At 40.8% G+C, this 20799-nt stretch overlaps 1 protein-coding gene and 1 non-coding gene across 3 annotated transcripts in view; one reads left to right on the top strand and one right to left on the bottom strand.

Annotated features, from left to right (window-relative positions):
* The window catches only part of Nek7 (NIMA related kinase 7), a 132992-nt gene that overhangs the window by 106304 nt on the left and 5889 nt on the right, over positions 1-20799 (bottom strand). The window lies entirely within an intron of this gene.
* On the top strand, positions 14856-14925 carry Trnak-cuu. Its single transcript has one exon. It is a non-coding gene; the product is annotated as a tRNA-Lys (tRNA).

A 20799-nucleotide genomic window follows, 5' to 3' on the forward strand; every position in this document is an offset into this window, starting at 1 on the left:
ACACAGATGGAATTAGTCAAGCCGAGAGTGCACCGGAAGCCCCTTCCTGGCAGGAACAACTGCAGAAATCTGCATATGAACATTTTTCTCCACCTCTTCAAAGCCACAGGTCAAGGGTAGGGTTTCAAGAACTATACAACAGCGCCAAGACCACAGAACTTTGTGTTTAGTTCAAACCTCGACCACATCCTGGAAAGTTACAGGCCAGTTTCAGGTCCCCAAATCCCCTCACTTTCTTGTACATCCACTTCTCTTCTATGAAGTCGCCTTCGGCGTCCTGTATCCTGAAAGGCATACTCCTTCAGTGCTCAAGAATCTTTATGAATATCTAGTCACTTAAGGAGTGTGCCATAATAAAGTCCATCTTAGGAATTCAAGACTTGTTGGATCATAAACCAACTATAACAGCCTGTCCTAAAGAGCATCTATTTCAATTCTGAAAAGCCTAATTTACAATTAAAAAAAAAAAAAAACAACCAATAGGAAAAAAATGCATTTTTTCTAAAGTCTATTTTAATCTTAAAATTATACAAGGCTATAATACAAATAATGTTTTCACTTACATACCTAGACCAATGAAGTCCTAGGAAGTTAAACTATAGCAATTAAGAGCACAGAGTCAATGGGTACGGTGGTGCACAGCTTTAATCCAAGCACCGGGGAGGCAGAGGCAGGAAGATGTCTGAACTTGAGGCCAGCATGGTGGACAGAGCAAGGGTCGGGCCAGACAGGGCTACATAGAGAGGGAAAGGAAAAAAGAAGAAGAGGAAGAGGAGGAAGAAGAGGAGAAAAAGAGGAGGAAGAGGAGGAGGAAAAGGAAGAAGAGGAGGAAAAAAGGAAAGGAAAGGAAAGGAAAGGATAAAAGAGAAAGTCAGACTTATGTGAAATTAAAATATTAAATTGACTTTATCCCAGGTCAAATACAATCCCTGTGGGAGTTTTTTGTTTTGATTTTGTTTTCTGGGTTGTTTTTGTTTCTGTTTGAAAAAGGGTTTCTCTGTGTGGCCTTGGCTGTCCTGGAACTCATTCTGTAGACTAGGCTGGCCTTGAACTCATAAAGATCTGCTTGTCTCTAACTCCTAATTTCTGCACTTGCTGGGATTAAAGGTATGTGCCATCCCGAGCCAGCAATAAACTCAGTTTTTAAAGAGGATTTCTGTTTTGTTTGTTTCTCAACAAAAAGGAGTCAAAACCAGACCACGGTATATGTTTCCCTGTTCCTCTAAACTTGGGGTACTCCTCTTACTAAACCGCAGGAGTCAACGAGGCACCTAACTATTTCCTAATCCTTATTTGTGCTCAGATGTACTCCTGGTCATGATTATGGTAAAACAAATCATTTCATTTTTGTTTCGTTTTATTACAAATGTACATAGATCCACAAAAACTAATGTGGTGATATAGTTACAAAAACGACATCTTTATCAAGTTCCTTTATTTCATGTATTGCTTTACTTTGAGGGGTCACAATATGCCATGGGGAGTCGGGGGCACGTGGGGGGCGGGAACAAAGGAAAGCTCTCAGGAAACTCTCTTCCCTGACCCTGTAGCTCCTGGAGATAGAACTTAGGTCCTCAGCCTCAGCACCAAGTGCTTTAAGCTACTGAGTCATGTCTCACGGGCTCCGACCATGTTCTACTGTTTTAATTCTACTACGGATTTGGAAATTTATATTCATGTTTTACGAAGCCTGCTTTTTGAAGTCCAACCACCCATAACTTGTTAACTGGTATCTCATAACCAAAATACAAAAGGGAAGCACCCACGTCAAGTGAATCTAAGATATTGAGCTACCAGGCTCCCAAAAACACTGAAGTGCACTGGAGGATGCCCAAAGATGGCTTATGCATCCTTTTCCAAACTGCTCTGGCTATAAATTTCTATTAAATCGAGATTATTGCTCTGGGAAAGCCTGGTAGTCTAGTGGACGTGGCTTGGTAAATATATGATGAAAATGTTTTCTTTCAGTCCTAATTCTGGCAGGTTTTAATTACCGCAGTTCAATAGCCTGGACCAGAAGCTCCCTCTTCAGTTACTGTAAGAATTTAAAGCACGGATTTAAACACCAAGCTTTACAAATGTAACTGTGAAGGCAGCTCACAGGTCTTCCGTTGCTCCAGTTATTAGAATATTACCTTTGTGAGTCCAGCTATCACAGTGCTACTTCTCAGGGCGCCGGGCAATTTAAAAAGTAGGTCTTCAGCCTTGTCTAAGGGCTATCCTCATTAATTCCACTTTAGAATCCATACTGCTACTCCTCTGTCTTTTCTGTGGTCTGCTCCTTATAGATCTTGGCCTAATTCTCTATTTTTTTTTTTTCCTCCCTGGCTTGATTGTTTTCAAGAGGATGTCTCCTGAATTCACCCAGCTGAGGACGATTTGTTTGTTAATCTAAATGGTTAACAAATCCATCACTGTACCATGATAAATGTTTTATTTACGCCGTGTTTTCGATTATCACCCCCTGAACACACTATTTTTATCCCCTGCCATGGGGGCCATGTCTTCTTGTTTTGATCGGATCAAGTTTTAAAAAACAAGCATATAGCCCAGCTTCCTCGTTGGCTATTCTACTAATGGTGATGGTGAGTTTTTGGAAGGCCTCTTTCAGCAGCCCTTTTGGAGGTTGTGGAATGCAGCTACACAGTGGCTGACGAACTGATCCTGAAGCCTCTTCCCTGTTCCCTAATACTCAAATCTCAGTTGTCAGATTAAGAGCATTCAAAGAGCAGCCTTTCTCTAGAAGCTTCTGGCATTGTGGGGCATTTCTAGTCGAGCAGAGCGTCTGCTGAGTCTCCCTCACCTGGACTTATCCCATGCTCATCCCCAGAGCTTCTCTGTTCGGAGACCTCCAGTTCCCAACTACCTCTGCACTGGTACACTTGCGAGAAGTTTCCGAAGGCTCACGTGCAACATACGTCTCTCTAGTCCTTGAAAATGTAAAGTTATACACATAACTCTCTTAGCTATCGCCCTGTTTTCTTCAGATTACTGAAGTGACGACTGTTACGTGACTTTTGACATTTTGTGAAAATAAAAAGACCACTTTCACCCCTTCGATTTCTTGATGCAGAGTCCAGTTCTAGTAACTTGGTTTCATCAGTCACTGGTGTAGAATACACATGTGCAGCTGTTACTCCACACTAACTCCCAATAAGGCAGATGAGCCAGGTGAATCCCAGATGAAGAGCATGATGAGGAAATGCTTTTTATCTATTTTATCATTTCTATACAAAATGCACCTTTTGCTCCATGATCAATAAACAAGGCTGCTGATTCTTTCGCTCGGGTTTCCTTTAACAGTAAGTCCCTTGATTATTTAAATCAATAGTCATGCATTTTCAGTGGCACGGAGTCTGCCTCCTACATACTGATTAGGATCAAACCTGTAACTCCTCAACACCATTTGGAACTGCTCTATCTATTCGTCCAATGGCCCAAGCACAGTGCGTCTAAAGTCTTCAACGCTCTAAAGCCATTCAATCCTGTATGCCTTTTAGTGACTGCATTCAACAACCCACAAAATTCTCTGGGTTATAGCAATCCTATTACTTACGCCCTTACCTTCAAAGACATCCTTAACTCATACTAATTCAACCTCCCAAATCAATCTCTCTCTCTCTCTCTCTCTCTCTCTCTGTCTCTCTCTCTCTCTGTCTCTCTCTCTCTCTCTCTCTCTCTCTCTCTCTCTGTCTCTCTCTCTCTGCTTAACTCAGACCATGTCACTCTTGCCAGTGCTACCACCTGTTCATAAATCATCTGGTTTTGGTCATATTCCTACTCTATGTGCTCATTAAATATATACAATGTCTTTATCAGTGGTCTTTCCCCACAGAAATACTACTACATCCTGGCCTTAATATATAGTTTATATATTCCTTCAAATACTAGGTTACTTCAAACCTACATTCCTCTGACACAGGTTGCACCATATTATTGAATGAGCCGTTCTAACTAGCTAGCTGTCACAGTCAACCTCGTTCCTTCCCAGATAGCCCTTTGTACTAGTTGCTTCTGTGTTAATGTAATACCAGACTAAACAAAAGCAACTCGGGAAGGAAACGGCTTATTGTCTTAGTTATAATCCATCAAGGAAATCCAAGGCAGAAACCTGAAGGTAGGAACTAAAGCAGAGACCACAGGAAAGCTGTTCATTCACTTGTTCTTCGTGGTCACTTTAGCTCATTTGGTTTTATACAACTCAGGACCACCAGCCCAGGGGTGACACTGCCTATAATAATAGAGGTGAGCCCTCCTTTATCAAACATAAATCAAGAAAATGCCCCCTGAAGACTTGCCCAGAGGACAATGTGAGAGTCATTTTCTCAACTGAGCTTTCCTCTTCCCAGATGACTCCAGCTTGCATCAAGTTGACAAAAAAACCTAGCTAGCACACCTCCTGTTACCATCTACTTTAATGACTAAGTTATCTGTTCATCTGTGGTCCAGTCCTTCTACTAAACATCTGAGGCAAGAACTTCTTAGAAGCTGGATGTTTTGTCCTCATTTGTATACCTCCAGTACACAAACTCTAATAAATATTTGAATAAACAAAGTCAGAAGAAAAACAGTGATTATAGAGAGTACTGGTCTACCAGTCAGGACACTGAGTGCAAATTCACACAGGCATCTAGCTTGAGGTGATTAAGGGCAAGGGGCCTACCTCTTTCTCAGCTGTTCCTCATTAAAGGAAAATGCATTATGTCCAGGTGCAATACAAGATCCCGAATCTTCATCTCAGGAGCAACAAATGCAAGCTACCTTCCATGCAAAAGACCACCGACTAAGTTAGGGATGCTTCAACAAAGGGTGAAATAATAAAGGGTGAAAGAGAGCACCGTTCCTCTGCTTATTGTTACACACTTCTGAAAAACAAGATCCCTATTTAGATCTTTAAAGAAACTTAACATATATACCATATATGATATCACATATATATGATATATCACATATGATATATCATTCATCTATCTATGAATATATATTCATAGATAGACAGATACATATATGTTGGTAGGAAGGTAGGTAGGTAGGTAGGTAGGTAGGTAGGTAGGTGGGTGAGTGGGTGGATAGGATAGGATGGGATGGGGGTATCTGGTAGACTTTGTCAGTTTAGGTTAACTGTAGGCAGAGAGACCACTCATCTGACCCATACACCAACCATCTGCTCACACAGCAACAACTAAAGCCTGGTATTCTTGCTGTCATGGCAAATAGACTGACATACAGAGTTTGGATGAATGTGCTAGCTTGCTTTCTACTGCTATGACCAACACCAGGACCCAAAGCAGCATGGGCAGGAAAGAGTTCTACGACTTACAGGCCATACTCCATCAAAGGAGGTTAGGAAATTAGAGACAGGAACTGAAACAAGGTCCACCCCACTCCATCCTGCTTCTTTCACTACCTTTCTTATGCAACTCAGGACCACCTGCCTAAGGTGGTAACGCCCACATCCAAAATCAATCATTAAGAAAGTGCCCCAGAGACAAATCATCAAAGGGCAATCTGATGAAGGCATGTTCTCAAATGTGGTTGTCCCTTCCCAGATGATTCTAGTTATGTCAAGTTACACACACACACACACACACACACACACACACACACACACACACGCACACACAACAAACACACTCACAATCCAACTAGCATAATGAGTAACTCGGACCCATCTCCAAACCCGATGATTAAAAATGTTCTACTGAATTTGTTGTACTAAAGAAAGCATACTACTGAGTTCTCTCACAACAAAGTTGCCAAGGCCCTGTGGAATGCAGGCAAACAGCTTAGCAGCACTTGGATTCGTATGAATTATGTATTATATGGCCATTTTTTCCAACAACCTTTGGTCTGAAACAAGCACTCACTAATAGAAAAATTATCAAAAGGGCAGAAAACACATCTGTCTAAATAAAGAGGAAACGATAACGTCTCTGAATTAGTACATGCTGCATTTTATGCTTGTGAAATGTTTAACGGCCTATGACTATTAATTTATCATGTTTTTGCTTGCCTTCTGATCCTCCACAGTTCTTTTCACTTTACATACTACAGCCTACTACAGTGCACAAAGTAGCTGTAAACTCTTTCCCATCCATTCACTGGATGCTCACAGAACCCGGATAAAGAAACAGTCCCTGGCTAAGAAGACAAGCTTGTGCTGCTCTCTTCAGGGAACATTTTCATCAACCCTGGCCCAGGCCCTGACAACATTCTTAGGACCTGAGTCACAGCAACAGTCTATTTAATGAATAATTAGGTTAGTAGGACATAATCAAAGTTTAACCAAATGAAAGGCCAGTTTGTTACTTTCTACCAAACTTTAAGCTTTCTTTGTCTATCCCACAATAGGCAAACACACACACACAAATACACACACGATGTAGTAATTATAGTTTTTTGTTCTTTTTTTTAAAAAACTAAGCATGTCCCCAATGCAAATTAAGATTAAAAAAGAAAATCCGGAGCATTAGTACTCAAGTGGCGAACTCAGCTAACTTCAAAGAAAATTGCAAATTAGGAAAAGCAGATATCACACGGAGACTCCTAATTACACAAACTATCCTTTTAATAGCAGGATTAAAAAAAAAAAAAAAAAAAAAACAGTGCATGTGCGTGTGTGCGTGCGTGCATGCGTGTATTCTTCCTGGAGACCAGAAGAGGGCATCAGATCCCCCGGACCTAGAGTTACAGGCAGCTATGGACCTCGTGACCCCAATCCCACCCTGTAACAAGGGCTCTCAACCTCTGAGCATCTTTCCGGCCCCACAGAAAAGCTGTTAACATATTTATAGCCATGCCATACAGTACATTTTAAAATTTGCTCCCTGAGAAAATAAGTTCAACTGTTCGCATATTATACTTCGGAACTGACTATGGATGGCAGAGGTTAGCTTGGGAGCTGCTAAGCCTGCTTCCAGCAACGTCTGCCCAATTATTGTATTGCTAACCTCCATCATCTTGCAATTGTCCGCTTGCTTTTCTGGGCAAAGACCGGAAACTAAGACCCAACTGTGAGTGCAAGTGTGCACCTTTTAACAAGCATACAGATATAAAATGCATTTTCTCCAGAAAATTCATTCTGTGGAACCCTGATTGTATGAAGGCATTATTCGATAAGGATTTGCAACTTCAAAGTAATATGGAGGAACAACAATGTTTTTCTGATGAAATTGGTTTAAGCTATTCTAGTACATTAAAGACTTGAAAGGAGTCAAGCCAAAACTTGAAAATCTTGTTGTAGTTGAATAATGTTTAATTTTTAATATTATTTTAAATTTAATTCTTTTTACAGCTCCATACATGAGTACTGTATTCATACGATTTCCACCCTTCCAAATATTCTGTGTCCCCAAACACACACACACACACACACACACACACACACACACAGCCTCCTGAGTCTATTTATGGTGCTGCTCACATGCGTGTATGTACTAAGGGCTGAGCGCTTGGGAGTGGATAATCTATAAGGGGGCTCTGTTGAAGATCTGTTTGAACATTCAAAACGGAATTACATCATTGGTATCCAGTTAAATTACTATCTGAGCTTTCTGAACCTATGGAAATCCATTGTTCTGACAACAGAAAACTAAAGGGTCAGAAAGATGTCATGGACTAACAATTTAAAAACAAAGGTTTATTAGGGACAGGAATGACAGTATCAGGTAAAGAACGCACTTTACCTTATATAATAAACCAAATTCAGACAACAAGTTACCATTTAGCTGTCCCTAGCATCCATGAAGACCGATTTACCTTTCGACAAAACTGTCCTTTTAACTGAGCTCAGACGGAAAGGGCCTGGAACACCTCTTCTCCACATGGGATCCACCACTGCCCCTCTGTGACACTGAAACTGGCTGAGCTCTGGACCACGCCCTCTGCTAAGCTCGGAAGAGATCTAACTCACTGCCTACTGTTATCAGTTGGATATCAGCCATCCGACAAACACCCCAGAGATGTATCTCTCTCCACACAACTAAAGAACATTTTATTTATTCATAATATGTTTAATAAATCAGCTTCAAGTTAAATAAATCTGACCTGTGGTCCGGTTTTACCTATGGCCTAATTCCAGGAACTTATTCACTTTCTATCTTACTCACGCTTCTAATGTATCTAATGACCAATCCAGCCAGAGTCTCTTTTGACCCCATATCCTTCCTGGTGTCAAATCCAAGTCTGATATACATAACGCTAGTTCCTAGCTCACCCAGTGTTGTCGTAAATAAATAAAAATAAAGTAAAAGTAAAAATGTATAAACGAAAACCGGGGGTGGAATGTTTTCCCTCAGGGTGTTTTTCCCTGCTAATCGCTTCCCCCAGATATCTTCTGGATATCTTGGCAGAAACACAACCCAGCCACACACTTTCTTATACTGAGACTCTTACACAAAAGAGCATACAACTGGTGTTTTACCTGCTAGGGTTCCACACTCAGTGCCCCCAGATATCTGCTGGATATCTTGGCATAAACTCAGCCCAGCCACACACTTAGAAATTGAGACTCTTTCTTAAAAAAAACACACTCATTTAGGCATTAAAGAATCCAGCGTCTAGATTTGCAGATCCACATTACACTGTCCTAATCCCAGTTCCCAAATTACTCATCCCTGCACCTTTTATTTACCAAGTCTCCAGCTTCTTCTCCCCCCTGGTACCTCTAACTCCTCTCAGTTCCCCATCGTCTCTCCAACTCCCTCTCTTCTTCCTCCTGGCTTCCTTCTCTAACCCCTCCTCCCTCAACTGTCAATCCTCACCCCCCCCTCCTCCGGTTCCACTCGCTCACTGTCTCCACCTGTCCACTGTCACCCTACCCTCTGACTCTACTCCCCCTCTCACTCCCAACTCCCCTCTGCCCAAATCTCACGCTCTTTGCCTTTATTTAACAAATTCAGAGAAACCCCAAGGCAAACCACAACATTTCCCCCTTTTGTCCAGTTAAAAACTTTTTCCTATACATAGGTGAACTACATCATTATTACCATTCTGCAATTTATAAAACCAACAATATGCTGATCACCCAGTCCACCAACTCTGTTCACCAACCATGTTATCCACACCATCTTGGCAAGGCAACCACAACATTTCCCCTTTTGTCCAGTTAAAAACTGACAAAACATATGGCCTAACTAAACCATTTAGAACTCAACCTAACCTGAGATAAAAGTTTACTTCCCCTCAACCCCAGAATAGGCAGGAGTACTAGTGGATTGGAATTGACTGGGTCTGGAGGGTCTCATTTAAGAATCGAGAGGACTGCACCGTATTCTGAAGCAGAGGGAGAAAAAAAAAGGTACAAGGGGCTTCAGATCAGATACTACTTTGATGTAAGAGAGATATATAACTTATGATACTTAAAGATGAGAAACATAATGAATATCTTTTGGGCCTTATGGAATGATATTTTGAATGGTCTGACAGTTGAGAATTTTGAGGAAAAAGACACTTTATCATTTACCAGTATTGCAATATTCATTCTTCTGATTTACTATCTTCTCAAAAGACAGGGCCCTAAATAACAAATTTCTAGCTTTAGAACAGAAGATACAGGTAATTATGGAACAACATGAACGACAGAAAGAGAAAATTAAATCTTGGCAATATAGCCTAGAAGGAACACTAGAATTGAAGACACAGAAAATTATAGATCAGAATAAGAGACAGAAAGATGAAAATGAAAAGTGATAGACAGAAACTAGAAAGGATGTTAGAACAGAACATACAACAGCACACAGCCCTAAATAGCAAATTTCTAGCCTTAGAACAGAAGATACAGGTAATTATGGAACAACATGAACAACAGAAAAGAGAAAATTAAATCTTGCAATGTAGCCTAGAAGGAACACTAGAATTGAAGACACAGAAAATTATAGATCAGAATAAGAGACAGAAAGATGAAAATGAAAGTGATAGACAGAAACTAGAAAGGATGTTAGAACAGAACATACAACAGCTCACAGATCATACTGAACAGCAGAGAGAAAGTAATGAGGTTTGGAAGCAAGACTTAGAGAATAACTTTTTAAAATTAATCAATCAAAAGATAATGGATAACAAATTATTAGAAGTACAATATAAAGAAAAATACAAAGTGTGGAAGCAAAACCTTGAACAGAGAATTCAGGAACTCAAAGAACAGGGGAAAGACAGAAAGAGAAATATGAAGCTAACGGATACAGACTTTAAGAGAGGAATTTAAAATTACAACTAAAGAAAAAACTCAGGTAGAGACAGAAGATAAAATTAAGGAAAGCCAACCTAAGGTTTTTAGGAAACAAACTTTAGTCTATCCAGTTAGTGTGCAACAAAAGGCCTCCAAACGATGATCATCCACAGGGTTATGAAGAATTTGAATGCAACCCATGGATGTATTAGAATTAAGGAAATTTAAGGAAAGTGTAACTAATTTTGAATGCATTCGCCATTTGTAAAACAAATCTTAATTTCTTGGGCTATTAAAAAATAGAGTAATCCCCAAGACTGGAAAGATATGGTAAGAGCAATTTAGAGCCTGCTGAAAACTTGCAATGGATTTCATGGTGGAGAGAAGAAGTGAGGGAGATAGCAAGACAAAATAGAGCTAGGGGCAGAGATTTTACAGATCAACTGCTTGGTGAAGGCCGCTTTGTTGAAGTAGAGGTGCAGGCTATATATGACCTAAGAAACTCTGTCATGGTGTCGATTGTCAGCCTTAAAGGCCTGGGACAAAGTCGGAATCAGGGAAAAGACTGAAACATTCACTCAAGTCATACAAGGTCCTAAAGAAACCTTTCCCCTGACTTTTTTACAAAGGCTTACCTCAGCTGTGGAAAGGAGTGTATCAGATTCAGCGGCAAGAAAGGCGATAATTGAGTCTTTAGCCTTTGAAATGCAAATACCAAATGCAGGGAAGTAATTAGACCACTAAAGGCAAGGTCCGCACCAATAGATGAGTGGATTAGATATACAGCTGATGTTGGATCTTGTTCTCCTGATACTACTTTTGATAGGAGAAGCTGCCACTGGACAGCTAGAGATGACCCAAGATTTCAAATGTTTTAATTGTGGTGAGCAGGGCCATCTCAGATATTACTGTAATAAAAAACCAAAGTGATACAAAAAAAGGGGACTGTGCCTCCTAGAATGTGTCAAAGATGTGGCAGATATGGACATTTGACTAGGGAAGTGTACAGCAACAACAGACAGATGGGACCGCATCCTGACAAAAAACTCCCAAGGGGGGCCTCTCGCAGGGCCCAATACTAGGCAGGGAGAGTTCTCTCCTCAGAACGATTAAACAACAAGACTTCAAAAACTAATATTTTGGCTAACGTCTATAGAGGACCAAAGGCCAAAAACTAAAAATACTGGTAGATAATATCGAAATTGAAGGAATGGTTGACACTGAGCAGATGTTACCATCATCTCTCCAAAATCTTGGCCCATTAGTTGGCTACTTCAAGGAGTGGATATGCAGTTTCAAGGTGTTGGCACTTTATCCCAAATAAAACAAAGCATCAGGTGGCTTAAATGTATAGGACCAGAAGGTCAGGTAGGAAAATTAAAGGCCACACGGGCTGATATAGCCATTAATTTATGGGGAAGAGATCTACTACAGCAGTGGAAAACTCAAATTAATATCCCCTCAGTTTCAGGTTCTGGCCCTAAAATTCATCAGACTCCTAATAAAAAACTTTAAATTAGTTAGGAATGTTATCAAGGACAGTTAGAGATTGTCCAAGCTGTCCATAAGCAAGATACAGCAGAGGCTGACAATTTAGTGCTACCCCAAGGAGCCACTGCTGTTAAAAACAACAACAGCCTTGCCACTAAGGTGACTGACCAACCCATCTGGATTGATCAGTGGTCCATGACAAAAAAAAAACTACAGGCATTAGAGCAGCTAGTCCAGGAGCAGCTGGAGGCTCAGCATAGAGGAGTCCACCAGCCCTTGAATTCTCCAGTATTTGTCATTAAAAAAACAGTCTGGCAAATGGAGGGTATTGACAGATCTCAGAGCAATTAATAAGATTATTCAGCCATGGGTTCCATGCAGCCTGGGATCCCACTGCCTTCTTTGTTGCCTAGGGAGGGCCTATTAGTGATTGACTTAAAAGATTGATTTTTCACTATTCCTCTACATGAAGGCGATAAGGAAAGGTTTGCCTTTTCGGTGCCTACCCTTAATAGAGGTCGCCCCATAAAAAGATATCAATGGAAAGTCCTTCCACAAGGAATGTTAAATAGCCCAACCTTGTGTCAATATTTTGTACAGCAGCCATTAGATATAATTCGCAAAAAATTTCCCCAATCTATTATTTATCATTACATGGATGACATTTTATTGTCTGATTCAGATATAAATATCCTGGAAAGAATGTTTGATGAAGTAAAAAAAACATTACCATGCTGGGGATTACTAATCGCCCCTGAGAAAATACAAAGAGGGGATTCTATTAATTATCTAGGGTATAAAATAAGTGTACAAAGAATTAGGCCACAAAAGGTGCAAATCAAAAGAAGCAAATTAAGGACACTTAATGATTTTCAGAAACTAATTGGAGACATTAACTGGGTGAGGCCTGTGATTGGCTTGACCAATCAAGAGTTGAGCAATTTATTTCAAACTCTATAAGGCGATAAAGAATTAAATAGCCTAAGGAAACTATCATCTGAGGCTGAGAAAGAGCTAGCTTTGGGTAGAAAGGAAATTGCAGGAAACATCTGGATCGTATTGATCCAAAGATGGCCTGCATATTAGTCATCTTGCCCTCTACTCATTCCCTACAGGAATTCTCATGCAAAGGGAAGATTATATCTTAGAATGGATATTTTTAGCACATAAACAGAGTAAGAAACTGAAAACCTACATTGAGAAGGTCTCTGAATTGATACTTAAAGGAAAATTGAGACTTCGACAATTAGTTGGAATGGATCCGCTGAAATTGTGGTACCTTTTTACTAATGCAGAAATTAACTCTTTGTGGGTACAAAATGAACATTGGCAAAGAGCATGCAGTAACTTATTAGGAGACATTAACAACAAATACCCTAAAAGCAAAAGACTTCAGTTCATAAAATGAACTAACTGGATCCTCCTCAGATAGTAAAGGGAACTCCAATATCTGGAGCCTCTACATTTTACACAGATGACAGAAAGTCAGGAAAGGCAGGATAGAAATCGGAAAATGTAAACAAGGTGACTGAGAGTCCATATAAGTCAGTTCAAAAATCTGAACTGTATGCAATACTCATGGTGTTGTCAGATTTTCGAGAGCCTCTTAATATAGTAACTGACTCTCAATATGCAGAAAAGGGTTGTTTTTTGTACATAGAGACTGCTGAACTTATTCAGGATGATTCAATTGACATCACTATTTATTCAGCTACAACAAAAAAAATCAGAAATAGGAGTTACCCACTATATATAACACACATAAGATCCCATACAGGTCTGCCAGGCCCTCTGACAAAGGTAATAATAATGAAATTGACCAGCTACTGATAGGAAGTGTACTAGATGCTTCAGAATTTCATAAAAAACACCATGTTAACAGCAAAGGCTTAAAGAAAGAATTTTCTATCACTTGGCAAATGTCCAAAGAGATTGTGAGGCAATGTCCTACTTGCTCGTTATATAATCAAACTCCATTGCCTACAGGAACTAACCCTAAGGGTACCCAAAAGAATGAAATTTGGCAAAATGGATGTTCTCCATTTTACAGAGTTTGGTAAGCTGAAATACATACATCATACTATAGATACATATTCAGGATTTCAATGGGCAACTGCCTTAACGTCAGAAAAGGGCCGATTCTGTAATTACACATTTGTTAGAAGTTATGGCTATAATGGGAATACCCATACAAATTAAAACGACAATGGTCCAGCATATATCTCTAACAAGATTAAGCGCTTTGACTATTATAATATAAAACATGTTACAGGTATACCACACAATCCCTACAGGACAAGCAATTGGAGAGATCTAATCAAGTCTAAAGGAGATGCTTAACAGGCAAAAGGGGTCAACAAAAACTCCCAGAGATAGGATACATAGTGCTTTATTAACCTTAAATTTTTAAATGTTGATGAACAAAACAGCACAGCTGCTGAAAGACATTGGATTGTGGAAAACTACTGAACTAAACTAGCCTGTTTATATTAAGGATATTCTGACGTCAGAATGGAAAATGGAAATGTGTTACCCTGGGGAAGGGGTTATGCCTATGTTTCACAGGAGAAGAAAAAAAGCTGTGGGTTCCTTCCAAGCTGATAAAATCAGAAATGACAGGGGAGACCTCCTGAAGTCCTTTTGGCAACACAGAAGAAAAAAGGAGACTAAGATATCAACAAATAGGTGATGTATATATGAGGTTGTTTAGGTCTCCGGTATGAACTGGCTGAGACTGAAATGTCTATAAACAGCCAGTGATATTTTTGAGTGCAAATTCTCATAACTTGTAATCAATGTATTACAAAATTGTTACCATTATATGATTAACCTAACCTGAAAAAAGGTAGTCATTTTTTTTTTTTGATCTTTATTTACTAAACTGTGCACCCTGCTTATCCCATTTGAAAATGCTTATAGAACTACATAATGCTTGTAAAGTTTTTGTGCTGCAGGATGAAGGAAGAGAAAGATAGCTCTGAAATGATACACACTCTGGGATGTTGAGATTCGGGACTTTCCAGTCCAACTTCGTGTTTGATTCTCCCTAATTACACTGAAGATGCTTGATTTAAAAGGCCTGCTTTCAGAACTTTCCCAGAATGGACATCTTACTTATCCAGCCCTTCAGACTGTCATAGCCAAGATATCAGCTAAGCGATGAACTTTCTCAGCACAGAATGACTTGGCAGGCAAAGCCCGGCTAGCTCAGTCGGTAGAGCATGGGACTCTTAATCCCAGGGTCAGGGTTCGTGCCCCGTTGGGCGCCATATGTTGTCGTAAATAAATAAAATAAAGTAAAAGTAAAATGTATAAACGAAACCGGGGTGGAATGTTTTCCCTCAGGGTGTTTTTCCCTGCTAGGGTTCCACACCTCGCTTCCCCAGATATCTTCTGGATATCTTGGCAGAAACACAACCCAGCCACACACTTTCTTATACTGAGACTCTTACACAAAAGAGCATACAACTGGTGTTTTACCCTGCTAGGGTTCCACACCTCAGTGCCCCAGATATCTGCTGGATATCTTGGCATAAACTCAGCCCAGCCACACTTACTTAAATTGAGACTCTTTCTTAAAAAAAAAACACACTCATTTAGCATTAAAGCAATCCAGCGTCTAGATTTGGCAGATCCATTACACTGTCCTAATCCCAGTTCCCAAATTACTCATCCCTGCACCTTTTTATTTACCAAGTCTCCAGCTTCTTCTCCCCCCTGGTACCTCTAACTCTCTCAGTTCCCCATCGTCTCCAACTCCCTCTCTTCTTCCTCCTGGCTTCCTTCTCTAACCCCTCCTCCCTCAACTGTCAATCCTCACCCCCCCCTCCTCAGGTTCCACTCGCTCAACTGTCTCCAACTGTCAACTGTCAACCTAACCTCTGAATCTAATCCCCCTCTCACTCCCAACTCCTACCTCTGCCCAAATCTCACGCTCTTGCCTTTATTTAACAAATTCAGAGAAAACCCCAAGGCAAACCACAACAACCCAGTTCTCCTGTCAAGGTCCCTGAATGCTTGGACAGCAAGCACTCCCAACAGACTTTCACCTGATTCATGGTGTACCGTTTCCTTCCCACCTTACAGTGTGGATGGTGCAGGAGCATGGGCCTGGCATCCCTGCCTTCCCTGAAACCAGTTGCTCAACTGTTCTGGACATTTGGTCTCTCACTGATAGGACCTGCCCAACCCCCCTGTTCCTTACAGTCTCTGGGAAACAGGCATCTGCCGTTCCCTGAATGGCCAGTTCTGACAAGAATGGAACCCGGCTGTATCGGAAACACAAAAGTGTACAGGACATGATTCACACCTTCCCGAAGCTGACATTCCAGGAAAGACAGGAGGGCAAGCATATCTACAGTAAGAGAGCTCTCCAGGCCAGAAAGAGAGGAGCAGACGCCTCTACAATCTCTGTATAATACTGAGCAGAGGCTTAAAACATGAAGAGTTTAATAACTGAGATAGAATAGCTGAGGCGTGGGAAGTGTATAAAAACATCAAGGGGAGAAAGTAAAGACAGAACAAAGGGAAGGGAAAGTACAAGTCAGCTTATCCAAAAGAACATATGCTGTCAGGGGTCATTAAAACAAGGGAACATAGAAACAAACCTACAGAGATAGGTCAAGATGTATAGACAGGTCAGCATATGTAGACAGGTCAGTATAGACAAGTCAGTATATGTGCACAGGTCAGTATAGATAAGTAAGTATATGTAGACAGGTCAGTATATATACACAGGTCAGTGTATGTAGACAGGTCAGTATATATACACAGGTCAGTGTATGTAGACAGGTCAGTATATATACACAGGTCAGTATATATACATAGGTCAGTATATGTAGACAAGTCCGTATATATACACAGGTCAGTATATGTAGACAGGTCAGTATATATACACAGGTCAGTATATATAGACAGATCAGTATATATAGACAGGTCAGTATATATACACAGGTCAGTATATGTAGACAGGTCAGTGTATGTAGACAGGTCAGTATATGTAGACAGGTCAGTATATGTAGACAGGTCAGTGTATGTAGTAGACAGGTCAGTGTATGTAGACAGGTCAGTGTATGTAGACAGGTCAGTGTATGTAGACAGGTCAGTGTATGTAGACAGGTCAGTGTATGTAGTAGACAGGTCAGTGTATGTAGACAGGTCAGTATATGTAGAAATGGACTCCTCATTGAAAATAAGTGAGCCAGGCACTCCTATACAATGCTAACGGTTAATTTACTCTCACATTCTATACATGAAGCTGAAGTACAAAAGGCAGGAGTCTGGAAATCTGCTTCCACCTGGAACATAAGTCTTACAGATTCACTGTGTAGTCTAAATATGGCAGCCGGAGCCCAAGCACAGCACCTCACGAGTTTTGGCAAATACGCTTAGCGTTGGCAGGAGGAGCAAGCTGTTTAGCCATCGTTCTTGCATAAACAACCCACAAACTAGACATTACCTAGCAGCTCTTTTTATCTTTAACCAATAATCATGCACAGGTAAATCGTAATGTTTTGTCTCCTTAATTCCAATCTAGAGGAATGCTAGTCACCTAGGACGCACACTGCATGCTCCAGTTTTATGATTCAGAATAATCTGCATGACTGAACAGCACGGGAAGTTACTCACCTGTCTGCCTTTCTCATATCTCTCCCTTTCAATGGAACCTTTTTTCTTCCTGGTTTACAACAATGGTTCTATTTCTGTACCGATACCTCCCAAATGCCACTGTGGCATGGGATTTTCTTCCTCACTTCTAATGGCCCTTTCCCTAAATGTCACCAGTTCTGTTCACTTCAGCTACAATCCAACCAGCTCTAAATCTCTCTGGGAATGGAAGACTAAAGAAGCAGAGGAGAAAAATGGAGGAAAAATTAGAAACAAAGGCCATCTGACTTACAGGGCCATCTTTAGGGACCAGGAGGCTCCAGAGATCACATGCTCTGTCCCTGGCCAACAGGACTCCCGAAGAGTTCACCCTGATTTGAAACTGGCATTAGCAGCAAACTGTGTACGGCCAACTATTTCATCTTTCAAACATTTTCAAAATACATGTGCAAAACAGCCCGCAACGTTTTCAAGGCAGAAAGTGTGGAACTTCTACTGACCTCGTGGAGAATCCTAGAATGAGGCCCTGCACACTGGAAGACCATGCTCTAGGAAGCTGATGTGTTACCACTCAGTAACTTTATCAGTCCTCCATCTTTCTCACCCTCTTCTTCACCCATACCTGAGTCAGTACCTACAGAAGCTCTCCCCAGGGCAGACAGGAACTGGGCTCCATGACTACGCAGTTAGCTTGTATTGTCCAACCTTGCATTAGGGGTGTGACACAGTAATGAACCTGTACTTAGTCCTCTGATAGAGCATCAAGGAAAGGGGAAGGGGAAACAGTCATAAACAAAAAGGAGCTAGTGTTCATAAAGTATACGTTTAAAACAGAAATCACTGGCAACAGCTTTCAAATGACCACATGGGCGTCCTTAGACAACAGATTTTGTATTCAAAGGCCTGAATCTGGAGACAGGGAGGGAAGACTGAGGGAACCCAAGCATCAGTCACATGTTATCAAAGCACTGAGGGGAAAGAAGGCAGTCATGGAAAAGGTGGAGAAGAGCAAGCTACTCAACCTAATGTTCTTGACTGACCGCTTTCCAGCATGGCCAGACATTCAAGACGGAAAACTCCCGGACATAAGGAGGTAGGTCTCCAGCCTCCAGAGCTAGAGGCAAAAGCTCTACAGGACAAAGCAAGGATAGTTTGCTCTTATGCAAAAAAAGAACAGGGCAACACAGGAGCAAGGGAAGTGGTAAGTTTTCACACTGAGCTACAAGCCCTAGAACAATGCCAGGGTAGAGCAAGGGGGCGGGACGAGCTAAAGCTGGCACATCTGCTTCTTTCTTTCTTTTACCTTATCTGAAGTGGAATGTTTCTCTGCTTTGCTCAGTTGTTATTTAGAAAATATTTATCTCCTTTATTTAGTAATGTATAGTTCGTTTCTAAGGATGAGTTCAAACTACGCATCCATATTTTGAGCTGAGACGTTGTTTATGTACTCTAGGAGCTTCTGAATGCTAGATGAAAGCTAAGCCAAGACACTGCACACCTCTGATAGAAATCCTATCTGCAACAGGGAGGGATTCTCGTTGTAATAAAAAGAAAAAGATATTACAACAGAGCGTTCTCTGTTGGTAGCATGAGGGACCCCTGCTTGAGTCATCCACACCATGTATTGACAAGGCACATTTCCAACACAGAACAATCCATCCCATACCAAAGTTCATGATCATCCAATCAGAACTTCTAACACAGGCACTCTGAGGGCCATTGCTTGAGGGAACAATTTTGAAGAGCCATACAAATTTTTCAATTTACAATTTACAAATGAATTATGTAAATCTATAATTTACTATTTAAAGGAATCGTGAGATCCCATAGGATTGATCTGATCCATTTCCACTTGACGAGAAGTTAAGTGTCACCACACAGGGAACACACACAATGAATACACCTAACTCAATATCTAAGAGTAAATCACTGACTAAAGAAGTAAAGGAAACTTCAGCAGTGTTTGGTGTCTGAAACACAGCAAAAGAAGAAGACGAAGATGAAGACGAAGACGAAGACGAAGAAGAAATTGGCAGATGCAAGTATGAGTGGCTATTTTAAACTTTCAATATACTAAGTAACAGTGCTTGACTTTTACTAATAAAGGCATCTGACCAGACAACCTGTGACGACCCAGGAACATTGACTTTTCCTGTCCTTACTAGTAAGTAAGGACTCCTCCCTAGAACAAGCCTTCATACTGGCCATCTCTTCTTCCTTAAACCTATTTCAAAGTACAGATAGAGCATCAAGTCCTAATGTTTCTGTTTTTTGCTGTAACAGAAATACTTCACAAGGGTACACTTCGGCATTCAGGTATCTGCTGACTGAATAAAGTGTTCAAGGTCTTAACATGGAAAGGGGACAGCGTTACCTGTCTCTCAGCAAATTTTTGCTGAGCAAACAGGAGCCACCAACAAAGCACAACGAATTTGCTAATTCAGGATGAAAAACACATGCTGAGCATATCATCAGGAGCCTGTGAGGCTTACACAGGCTTCACCACTATTAGAAAGCAAAGAACAAGCAAAAGGCTAAGCTGTCCATCAGGAGAAACGGGATCCAGTGAGATACAGCTGAGGAGCCTGCATCCTTGGCTTTTAGCTTATTCCCACATTCAATGAGAAGTCTCATCCAGACTTTGTCAGCTCCCTCCAACTTCTGAAAATACTTGATTTTAGCAAGTTAGGCTTTCGCAGTCCCCTCAGGGAAACTACAAAATAATAATGTGAAACGGAAAGCTGTGTTCCGGAACATTCATTTCACTGTTTCAGTAGAATACTGTTCCTATTACAAATGTATAAAACAATGCCCGTCTTTATCTCTAAAGATACAGCCCTTACACAAGCTTAAAATCTGCCACTATGGACAGAAGCCTCAGAAATTTCAAAATCCTTCCTATAGCAAGGAATCTAAGGAAAGAGTACAGATAAACACACTGTCACTAAACTTTAAGTGCGAGGAAGATTAGAGGTGCAGTGGGTTGCAAAATTAGGTCCTCTGAAGAGACTCTGAGAGGACAAAGTACAATTCTATAAAAGTGAAGTGTAAGTCACAGTGGAGACCCTAGAATGTAGGAGAGGCCGGGAACATAATAATATCTACAGAGAAAAGCTACAGGTACTGTGTAGATTGAACCCAAAAAAAAAAAAAAGAAAAAAAAGAAAAATCACAATATAACGAATGGCAGGGCCATTGTGGTTATCTAAGCCCATGGATGTTGACAGGATGCTACTAAGGGACCAGGTGCTGGGTATGGAGCTCCAGAATTTGTGGTTTGCTCTCCAGGTTTCTCTTGGAGTCTTCCTTGCTGGGCCCCATCCCTCCCATTTGAATAATGCTTACTATGCACCATTGCATAATGAATACATATGACGCTGATTTTTCCATTTTGCAGGAGCTCACAGCTAAAACTGGACTTTTAAGTAATGCTGGAACTCTGGAGAATGAATTAGACTGAATTGTGAGAGAGCTGTGAACTTACGGGAGTCCCTTCAGAATGTCGTAGTTTGAATGTGAAAAGTTCCCCCATG

This window comes from Rattus rattus, chromosome 10 (assembly GCF_011064425.1).
Source record: "Rattus rattus isolate New Zealand chromosome 10, Rrattus_CSIRO_v1, whole genome shotgun sequence".
NCBI classification, from domain to species: Eukaryota; Metazoa; Chordata; class Mammalia; order Rodentia; family Muridae; genus Rattus; species Rattus rattus.